Raw genomic sequence first — 11,423 nt, 5'->3', positions numbered from 1 at the left:
CCTGTCAAAATGGCCATCATCAAAGAGTCTACAAACAATAAATGCTGGAGAGAGTGTGGAGAAAAAGGAGCCCACCTACACTGTTGGTGGGAATGTAAATTGGTGTAGCCACTGTGGAGAAAAGTATGGAGGTTTCTTAAAAAAACTAAAAATAGACTCACCATATGATTCTGCAATCCCACTCCTGGACATATATCCAGAGAAAACTATTGTTCAAAAAGCTACATGCACCCATATGTTCATAGCAGCACTATATACAGTAGCTGAGACATGGAAGCAACCTAAATGTACATAGACAGATGAATGTATAAAGAAGCTGTGATACATATATACAATGGAAAATGACTCAGCCTTAAAAAGAATGAAATAATACCATTTGAGCAACATAGATGGACCTAGACATTATCACACTAAATGAAGTAAGTCAGGGAATTCCCTGGTGGTCCAGTGGTTAGGACTCCAATCTTTCACTGCTGAGGGCCCAGGTTCCATCCTTGGTTTGGGGAACTAAGATCCCACAAGCCAGGTGGCGCAGCCAAATAGGTAGATAGATAGATAGATAGATAGATGGATAGATAGATCGATAGATCAATCAATTGATCGATCGATGATAGATAGATAGATGATAGATAGATAAAGTAAGTCAGACAGAGAAAGACAAATATCATGATATAGCTTATATGAGGAATCTAAAAAAAGAAAAAAGGAAAAGATACAAATGAAGTTATTTACAAAACAGAGATAGACCCACAGACATAGAAAACAAACTAATGGTTACAAAAGGGGAAAGGGGTGGGAGGGATAAATCAGGAAGTTGGGATTAAAATATACACAACTCTGCGCGCGCGCGCACACACACATGCACACACACACACACACACACACACAGAAGGGCTCATAACAGGCCTCAACTGTTTTGCAAGGTGGCATTTCAAAGCACAACTACATGGAGTAATGGCCTGAAATCCCACAGGCGAAGGAAGCGTCCAGTGACCACATGCTAAAGTGGAGCAGCCTCCAAGCTATGGTCTCAAGATTAGAGACAATTAGGAGTCTTGCGCTTTGAAAAAGATGTAGCATTATGATGGCGGGAAACCTAAATATAACCTGTGGCCCCTGGGAGCTAATGCCTGGGATCTGGTAAGTGCCAATAATTGCTGAGTGAGAGGGTGGGGTTTCTCATTGTGGGGTCATTGTAGACAAAGCCTTCCCTGCAGAACATAAGGTGCAGGATGTAAGTGCATGCATTTAACTGCAGATAATGACTGTCTTGGTCTTACCAGGCTGCTAGAAAAGAATAACATAGACTTAACGTTTATAATCTACAGAGGTTTATTTCTCACAGTTCTGGAGAGACCTGTGACACCCTGCACACACCCTGGAAGGCAGCTCCCACCGCAGCTGGCAACAACTGCTCAACGTGATCACTACATAGAGGAAGGGGGTCCCTCAGACCAAAGATTCCAAGCCATCACCCCTTCTGCTGGGCCTTTGATTTCTCATCCAGCCAGATGCAAGCATCCTTGGTGCAAGGGGTGGCTGGCATAGCAGTTATGGGAAATTGTACTTGGGGGGTGGTTTTCCTCCCCACTTCCCCCAGCCCCCAACAGCTAAGCTCCTCTCTACACACGGCAGATCCAGCTGACTCTGCAGTTCACTTCTTTGGGAGCGAGATTCTGGACAAGCCCCATAAATGTGGAACTAAGTACCACCACCCCCCACCCCCACCCCCATCAATTCCTGGGAAAGCATCTAGTCATGAAACCCTGGTTTTTAATCCAAAGGAAACAAGTCCAACTTCATGTTTCCCACAAGTGGTTTCCAGATCAACCCTAGTTCAAGCCAAAGACCGCATCAACCCTAGGCAGGGCACAGTGGGCTTAGGACCATCAGGGAAATGCCTGGTGCCTTCCTGGTGAGAGAGAAGTGGGATCTGGTGCCCTCTGGTGGTCACCATGAATCACAACTCGTCCTGCAATGCCCCTCCCTGGTGTCTGCCTTAACCAGCAGAGTCAGCTTTGAAGATTTCTTTCAAAAAGTGAGTGGATACACAAACTATGGTACAGACAATGGCATATATTCAATGATAAAAATAAACGGTCTATGGTGGAGGGATGCTTTGGGAGTTTGGAATGAGCACATGCAAACTTTTATATAGAATGGATAAAACACCAGTTCTTACTGTATACCAAAGGGCACTATATTCAATATCTTGTGATAAATCATAATTATAAAGAATATGGACTCCCTCTTTTGAGAGCACCGGAAGCACAATTAACTGCTGAACAATCATTGACAGGAAACACTGGAACTCACTGAAAAAGATACCCCACATCCAAAAACAGAGGAGAAGCCACAATGAGATGGTAGGAGGGGGGGCAACTGTGATGAAATCAAATGCCATAACCACTGCTTGGGTGACTCACAAACTGGAGAACAATTATAGCACGGAGATCCACCCACTGGAGTGAGTATTCTGAGCCCTATGTCAGGCTTCCCAACCTGGGGGTCTGCAATGGGAGGAGGAATCCCCAGGGACTCACACTTTGAAGGCCAGCAGGATTTGATTGCAGGATTTCCACTGGACTGAGGGAAACAGAGACTCCACTCTTGGAGGACACACACAAAGTACTGTGTGCACCAGGACCCAGGGGGAAGGAGCAGTGACCCATAGGGGACTGAACCAGACCTACCTGCTAGTGTTGGAGGGTCTCCTGCAGCTGTGTCTCATTACAGGGACAAGGACACTGGCAGCAGAAGTTCTGTAAAGCACTCATTGGCATGAGCTCTCCCAGAGTCCGCCATTAACCCAGCCAAAGAGCCTGTAGGCTCTAGGGCTGGGCTGTCTCAGGCCAAGCAACCAACAAGGAGGGAACTCAGCCCTACCCATCAGCGGACAAGCAGATTAAAGTTTTACTGAGCTCTGCCCACCAGAGCAACACCCAGCTCTACCAATCACCAGTGCCTCCCATCACGAAGCCTGCACAAGCCTCTTAGATAGCCTCATCCACCAGAAGGCAGACAGCAGTAGCGAGAAGAACTATAATCCTGCAGCCTGTGGAATGAAAACCTCAATTACAGAAAGATAGACAAAATGAAAATGCAGAGGGTTGTGTCCCAGATCAAGGAACAAGATAAACCCCCAGAAACACCACTAAATGAAGTGGAGATAGGCAACCTTCAAAAAAGAATTCAGGATAATGATAGTGAAGATGATCCAGGACCTCAGAAAAAGAATGGATGCAAAGATCGAAAGATGCAAGAAATGATTAACAAAGACCTAGAAGAATTAAGGAACAAACAAACAGAGATAACAATACAATAACTGAAGTAAAAAATACATTAGAAGGAATTGATAGCAGAATAACTGACACAGAAGAATGAATAAGAGACCTGGAAGACAGAATAGTGGAAATTACTGCCATGGAACAGAATAAAGACAGAAGAATGAAAAGAAATGAAGACAGACTAAGAGACCTCTGGGACAACATTAAATGCACCAACATTCCCATAATAGGGGTTCCAGAAGGAAAAGAAAGAGAGAAACGATCAGAGAAAATATTTGAAAATATTACCATTAAAAGCTTCTGTAACATGGGAAAGGAAATAGGCATCCAAGTCCAGAAAGTGCAGAGAGTCCCAGTCAGGATAAACCCAAGGAGAAACATGCCAAGACACATAGTAATCAAACTGACAAACATTAAAGACAAAGAAAAATCATTAAAAGCAGCAAAGGAAAGATGACAAATAACATACGAGGGAACTCCCATGAGGTTAACAGCTGATTTCTCAGCAGAAACTCTGCAAGCCAGAAGGGGGTGGCATGATACATTTCAAGTGATGAAAGGGAAGAACCTACAACCAAGAATACTCTACCCAGCAAGGATCTCATTCAGATTCGATGGCGAAATCAAAAGCTTTACAGAGAGGAAAAACTAAGAGAATTGAGCACTGCCAAACTAGCCCTACAACAAACACTGAAGGAAATTCTCTAAGTGGGAAACACAGATGAGAAAAGGACCTACAAAAAAAAAAAACAATTAAGAGAATGGTAATAAAAATATACATATCAAAATTACCTTAAATGAGGATGGATTAAATGCACCAAGCAAAAGACACTGACTGGCTGATTGGATAGAAAAACAAGACCCATATATGTGCAGTCTACAAGAGACCCACTTCAGACCTAGGCACATATACAGACTGAAAGTGAAGGGATGGACAAAGATATTCCATGCAAATGGAAATCAAAAGAAAGCTGGAGTAGCAATACTCATATCAGGCAAAATAGACTTTAAAATAAAGTCTACTACATGAGACAAGGACGCTACTTAATGATCAAGGGATCAATCCAAGAAGAAGATATAACAATTATAAATATATACACCGAATAAAGGAGCACCTCAATGCATAAGGCAAATGCTATCAGCTATAACAGAGGAGATTTACAGTAACACAATAATAGTGGGGACTTTAACACCTCACTTACACCAATGGACTGATCATCCAGACAGAAAATTAATAAACACAAGCTTTAAGTGACAATAGACCAGAGAGATTTAATTGATTTTTATCAGACATTCCATCCGAAACAGCAGATTACACTTTCTTCTCAAGTGCATATGGAACATTCTCCAGGATAGATCACATCTTGGGTCGCAAATCAAGCCTTGGTAAACTTAAGAAAATTAAAATCATGTGAAGCATCTTTTCCGCTATGAGATTAGAAATAAATTACAGGAAAAACACTGTAAAACAAAACACAAACACATGGAGGCTAAACAATACTCTACTAAATAACCAAGAGATCACTGAAGAAATCAAAGAGGAAATCAAAAAGTTCCTGGAGAGTAAAGCAATTTTATTCCAATAAAGAGCTTTAAAAAATTCCTGGAGAAAAATGATAATGAAAACATGATGATCCAAAACCTATGAGATGCAGCAAAATCAGTTCTAAGAGGGAAGTTTGTAGCAATACAATCCTACCTCAAGAAACAAGAAAAATCCCAAATAAACAATCTAACCTATACCTAAAGGAACTAGAGAAAGAAGAACAAACAAAACCCAAAGTTAGTAGAAGGAAAGAAATCATAAAGATCAGAACAGAAATAAATGAAATACAAACAAAGAAGACAATAGCAAAGATCAATAAAACTAAAATCTGGTTCTTTGAGAAGATAAACCAAATTGATAAACCTTTAGCCAGACTCATCAAGAAAAAGGGGGAGAGGACTCAAATCAATACAATTAGAAATGAAACAGGAGAAGTTACAAGAGACACTGCAGAAATACAAAGTGTCATGAGAGACTACTGCAAGCAAGGATATGCCAATAAAATGGACAACCTGGAAGAAATGGACAAATTCTTAGAAAGGTATAACCTTCCAAGACTGAACCAGGAAGAAATAGAAAATATGAACAGACCAATCACAAGTAATGAAATTGAAACTGATTAAAAATCTTCCAACAAACAAAGTCCAGGACCAGGTGGCTTCACAGGTGAATTCTATCAAACATTTAGAGAAGAGCTAACACTCATCCTTCTCAACCTCTTCCAAAAAACTTCAGAGGGGGGAACACTCCCAAACTCATTCTAGGAGGCCACCATCACCCTGATACCAAAACCAGACAAAGATACTATAAAAAAAGAAAATTACAGACCAATATCACTGATGAATATAGATGCATACATCCTCAACAAAATACTAGCAAACAGAATTCAAGAACACATTAAAAGGATCATACACCATGATCAGTGGGATTTACCTGAGGGATGCAAGCCTTCTTCAATATATGCAAATCAATCAATGTCATACACTATATTAACAAAATGAAGAATAAAAACCATATGATAATCTCGATAGATGCAGAAAAAGCTTTTGACAAAATTCAACACCCATTTATGATAAAAAATACTCTTGAGAAATTGGGCACAGAGGGAACCTATCTCAGCATAATAAAGGCCATATACAACAAACCCACAAAAAACATCATTCTCAATGGTGAAAAACTGAAAGCATTTCCTCTAAGATCAGGAACAAGACAGGGATGTCCACTCTTGCCACTAATAGTCAACATAGTTTTGGAAGTCCTAGCCACAGTGGTCAGGGAAGAAAAAGAAATAAAAGGACTCCAAATTGGAAAAGAAGTCAAACTGTCACTGTTTGCAGATAACATGACACTATACATAGCAAATCCTAAAGATGCCACCAGAAAACTACTTGAGCTAATCAATGAATTTGCTAAAATTGCAGGATACAAAATTAACGCACAGAAATCTTTTGCATTCTTATACACTAACAATGAAAGATCAGAAAGAGAAATTAAGGAAACAATCCTATTCAGCACTGCAACAAAAAGAATAAAATACCTAGGAATAAACCTAACCAGGGAAGTAAAAGACCTGTACTCAGAAAACTATAAGACACCGGTGAAAGAAATCAAAGACGAAACAAACAGATGGAGAGATATACCATGTTCTTGGATTGGAAGAATAAACATTGTGAAAATGACTCTACTACCCAAAGCAATCTACAGATTTGATGCAATCTCTATCAAATTACCAATGGCATTTTTCACAGAATTAGAACAAAACTTTTTACAATTTGTATGGAAACACAAAAGACCCTGAAGAGCCAAAGCAATCTTGTGAAAGAAAAATGGAGCCGGAGGAATCAGGCTCCCTGACTTCAGACTATACTGCAGAGCTACACTAATCAAAATAGTATGGTACTGGCACAAAAACAGAAATGTAGATCAATGGAACAGGATAAAAAGCTCAGAGATAAACCCATGCATATATCATCACCTTATCTTTGACAAAGGAGGCAAGAATATACAATGGAGAAAAGACAGCCTCTTCAATAAGTGATGCTGGGAAAATTGGACAGCTACATATAAAAGAGTGAAGTTAGAACACTTCCTAACACCATACATAAAAATAAACTCAAAATGGATTCAAGACCTAAGTGTAAGGCCAGACACTATAAAACTCTTAGAGGAAAACATAGGCAGAACACTCTGTGACATAAATGACAGCAAGATCCTTTCTGATCCACCTCTTAGAGTAATGGAAATAAGAACACAAATAAACAAATGGCACCTAATGAAACTTAAAAGCTTTTGCACAGCAAAAGAAACCATAAAGAAGCCAAAAAGACAACCCTCAGAATGGTAGAAAATATTTGCCAATGAAGCAACTGACAAAAGATTAATCTCCAAAATATACAAGCAGCTTATGCAGCTCAATATCAAAAAGGGAAATAATCCAATCCAAAAATGGGCAGAAGACCTAAATAGACATTTCTCCAAAGAAGACATGCAGATGGCTAACAAACACATGAAAAGATGCTCAACATCACTAATCATTAGAGAAATGCAAATCAAAACCACAATGAGGTATCACCTCACACTGGTCAGAATGGCCATCATCAAAAAATCTAGAAACAATAAATGCTGGAGAGGGTGTGGAGAAAAGGGAATCCTCCTGTATTGTTGGTAGGAATGTAAATTGATACAGACACTATGGAGAACAGTTTGGAGGTTCCTTAAAAAAGCTAAAAATACAACTACCATATACCAAGCAGAGTGGGGCAGAGCCTCTGGGTGGAGAGAAGAGGATGGAAGGGGGCTCCAATAACCATCTGAACAAAAAAAAGATCATTAGTTGGCAACAATTAATTAATTAATTAAACAAAACTAAGCTCCCTTGCAGGGATTTCACAAACCCTCCCCCCCCACCCCCTCTCCAGAATCCCTGTGTCCAGCCAGCTGGTGGGCATCATGACAAGGTGCTGACCACGCTCCACTGAGCCCACCAGAAACCAGTGATGAGGACAGGCCACCTGGTGATGGTGAGGAGCTCCAGACAGGCCATGCCCCAGCCCCAGCCCTCCTCCCCCCCTCGCCCTCCTCCCCCCCCCCCCCCACGCACATTACCCCTGGCACAGCTCCGCCTCAGCCCATGCGCCCCCGCACATCAGGCAAGGAGAAGCGCGCATCAGGTGAGGAGACCCGCTGCCTCTATCCCGGACTTCTCGGGGGCTGTTCCCCACCGTGGGTCCCCGAGCTGTGTGCTCATGGGTGGATGCACTCTCAGGCTCCAGGCCTTTGGAAGGACCAGCTCCTGAGCACTCCTGTGTCCTCCTTCATCCTCTTCTCTGCACCCCAGGACTCTGCCCCACTCTGTGTCCAGCCTCCCAAGTCCATGAGCCGCTCAGTGATTTCCAGTGTCTCCTGTGACTCGGTTAAAACACATTAATACTCTGCATTTCTCCTGGAATACATTTTAGCTGCCTTCCCGTGCCTGTTGGTATTGTCACGTTTAAGTATTTTTGATTTCCATTATATCTTCTTAGATCCATGAACTATTTAGAGATGTTTCCAGATGTATGGATTTGTTAAAAAAAATCATCAACAAGGATTTATTGAGGGCCCCTCGTAGCAGTCACTGTGTTCTGGGTGCAGAGATACCAGAGAGCACTCCTAAGTAAATGTATATTTTTGGCTACATATGTGTTTTTGAAAGGTTCTAAAGTTGTGATTCTGTGTTTTTTTTCTCAAATATCAGGACACACAGACACACACACATTTTCATAACCCTTTCTTAGGATCACAGGCCCATGAAGCGGGTTCCTCATGGCTACAACAGCCGTGTTGCCCAGCACCACAAGGCCACCTCCTCCAGGAAGCCCTCGGAGTTTCTTCAGACCATACACAGGGCTGGACCAGGGTACCACCAACTCCTACCCCTTAGCAGGGAAGGGTCCACCCAGAGCCTTCCTCCACCCAGTCCAGCTACTTCCTGGGATGGGCTGGATGGGGGCTGAGACACTTTGAGAGCACCACCTCCTGAGCTTTCCCTGCCTGAAAGCTGGGATAACAGTGGGGTGTCTGCAGTGAACCACTCACTTCCACCCCTAGCAGGACTCCATGGGGTTCACGTAGGAGGAGCTGCTCCCCTTGGTCCCCAGACAGCCAGGCCACCAGGGCACAAGCGTCTCCGGGCTTCAGAAGCCCCGAGCTGAGCCTGGGGCCCAGCAGGGGTTTTCGCTGCAGGTCTGAGTGGCCAGCCTCTGTGCTAACATGCAGAACAACACAGGGCACAGCTGCGTGCAGGTGCCACCTGGGACGGGCCCTGCCCCTTGGCCCTGGGAGCACCAGCATTTACAGAATGGGACGGAATTTCAGGCTCAGGCTCCCGGCTCCTACCTCCACCTCGGACCTCCTGCTGCCCCAGGGCAGACCCTGCTCTCCCAGGACATTAGCCTCCCAAGGCCGGTACCCTCTCCACACACCACGCCCAGGCCCCTGAGGCCCCTGCAGCAACAGGCCTTGGGCGCTTCTGGGTCCCTTCTTGGACGCGGCCCCAGTGGGAGCACGGGGACAGCTCTCTGGGTTTAAAAGATTTCTCATGGTTGATTCCTGACTTAATGGCACTGTGATCAGAAAATGCTCCTTATGATACGGCTTCTTTGGGACTTGGTGAGATTTGCTTTCTCCCTGGTACACAGTCAGTCTTCCTGATGGTTGCAGGTATGTGCGAGAAGCACGGGCAGCCCATGGTCCCATGTGCGTCCCCTCAATCAAGCCCAGCAGCTGTTCATCGAGGCTTCTGTGAACTTGCTCATCTCTGTACAACTTGTTGGTGACGACACACAGGACGTCGAGGCATCTTGTCCCTCTCAGTTTCCATCGGTTTGCGGCTCTGTCTTTTGAGGCTGTGAGAGGAACACAGTCTGGGTCCCGTTCCTTCCCTGGGAACTGAGTCTCCAGACAGGGTGTCCCTAATGCTGGCGGCCCCCAAGGCTGCCCCAGCTTCCCTGTCAGCCTGCCCTCCTCCACCCCTACCATCTGCCCGTCCTCACATTTAAGGGTGTTGGTCAGAACTGCTTTCAGAGAGAACTTATTTCGTTCCACTTAAAATCACTACTTTGAACCAGGAAGTTTGGTCCTTTCACAGTGACTATAGTTACGGGCATATTTGGGGTTATTTTTACCATCTTAGTTTGCATTGTGTTCACCTTGCTTTTTGTTTTTCATTGTGATGTGAGCACATGAGATCTACCCTCGGAAGTCTGAAGGGCACAGCGCAGTACTGTTAACCACAGGCGTCTCTAGAACTGATGCTTTCCAGTCATACATTTTTATGGTTATTATTTTTCATTAGAACTTCCTTTTTTATTGAGATATAGTTGATTTACAATATTATATTCGTTTCAGGCATCCAGAATAGTGATTCACCATTTCTAAATGTTCCCAGTCACGCATCTCTAAACTTCTTTTCATTCTGGAGCATCTGCTATGTGTCTGGAAGCTGTCCAGGGCACAGAGACTAGAACAGATACCACCCATGTGAACCTCAGGAAACAGTGGGAATCAGTCAAATGTTTCCAAGGGCTTCACTGTGCTAAGTGCTCAAGAGAAAACTGGCGCCTGGGAGTGGGGGCAGGGCAGGTGGGCGGGGCTGTCGGTCCTCCCATTTGGGGAGGAGGCTCAGAAGCCCAGGGGTTGGACAGGGTGGCTGTGGCTGGTGGGGTCTTCCCGCCAGGGTGGCAGCTGTGCCGGGGAGAGGCTAAGGGTTCAAGGGCGGCAGCAGGGTGGAGGAGGGGGCTGGCTGAGCAGGATGTGGGCCCTGGGGGTGCTGCCCCTCGTCCCGGACCCTGGGGGGTGAGGAGGCGCTGCCTGACCCGTCCCTGCCTGTCGGGGTCTGGGTAGGCTGAGGGCCGCGGGTGCAGAACTGGCTGAGGCCACAGTCGATCCCAATTCTCTCCTGTTTCCTTTCCCGTGGGGCCCATATGACACCCTGACTGTGGTCCAGGAGCTGACGGCAAGTGGTGAGTTCACGGCCCCGGCCCCCAGCCACCCCCACCCTTGGGCCCGGTCAGCGGCCCCTGGTGCAGCGGGTCCACCCACTCGGCCTCGCGTGGGCTCCAGCCCTTCCCGCCGGTGAGGACGGAAGGCAGGAGTGAGGGATGGGAAGGCCTCCTGATTCCTGCCCTCTGGGCAGTCCTGGACCCCGTGCCCCCGCCCCTCTGGCTGTACCCCCAACCACCCCTAGAGAGTGGGGAGGGGCAGAAACTGGGAAGCACCCATCTGCTCCAGCACCGGCCTCACGTTGCAGGGCGAGAGTGATGAGATGCCTGCACTCAGGGGCAGGAGAGGAGGTGGACGCCCCCACCCCACCCCCCCCGACCGCGCACACGCATGCGCAGGCCTCCACGGGAGCCAGAGCTGGAGGGGACCCCAGTGCCAGGCGACGCTGCTGGAAAGCGGACCAACAGCACACGGGGGCTGCCGTGCTGCGCACACAGGGCCTTATTCACGTGGCTCTTCTCAGCTAGGTTCTTAGTGTCTGAGAAGCTACAGACACCCCCGAACTCCCTCCTGCAGGCACGTGACCGTGTGCCCAGCCTGCCGACCCC

Source organism: Hippopotamus amphibius, chromosome 15 (genome assembly GCF_030028045.1).
Source record: "Hippopotamus amphibius kiboko isolate mHipAmp2 chromosome 15, mHipAmp2.hap2, whole genome shotgun sequence".
Classification (NCBI taxonomy): domain Eukaryota; kingdom Metazoa; phylum Chordata; class Mammalia; order Artiodactyla; family Hippopotamidae; genus Hippopotamus; species Hippopotamus amphibius.
This window is presented reverse-complemented; position numbering follows the sequence as displayed.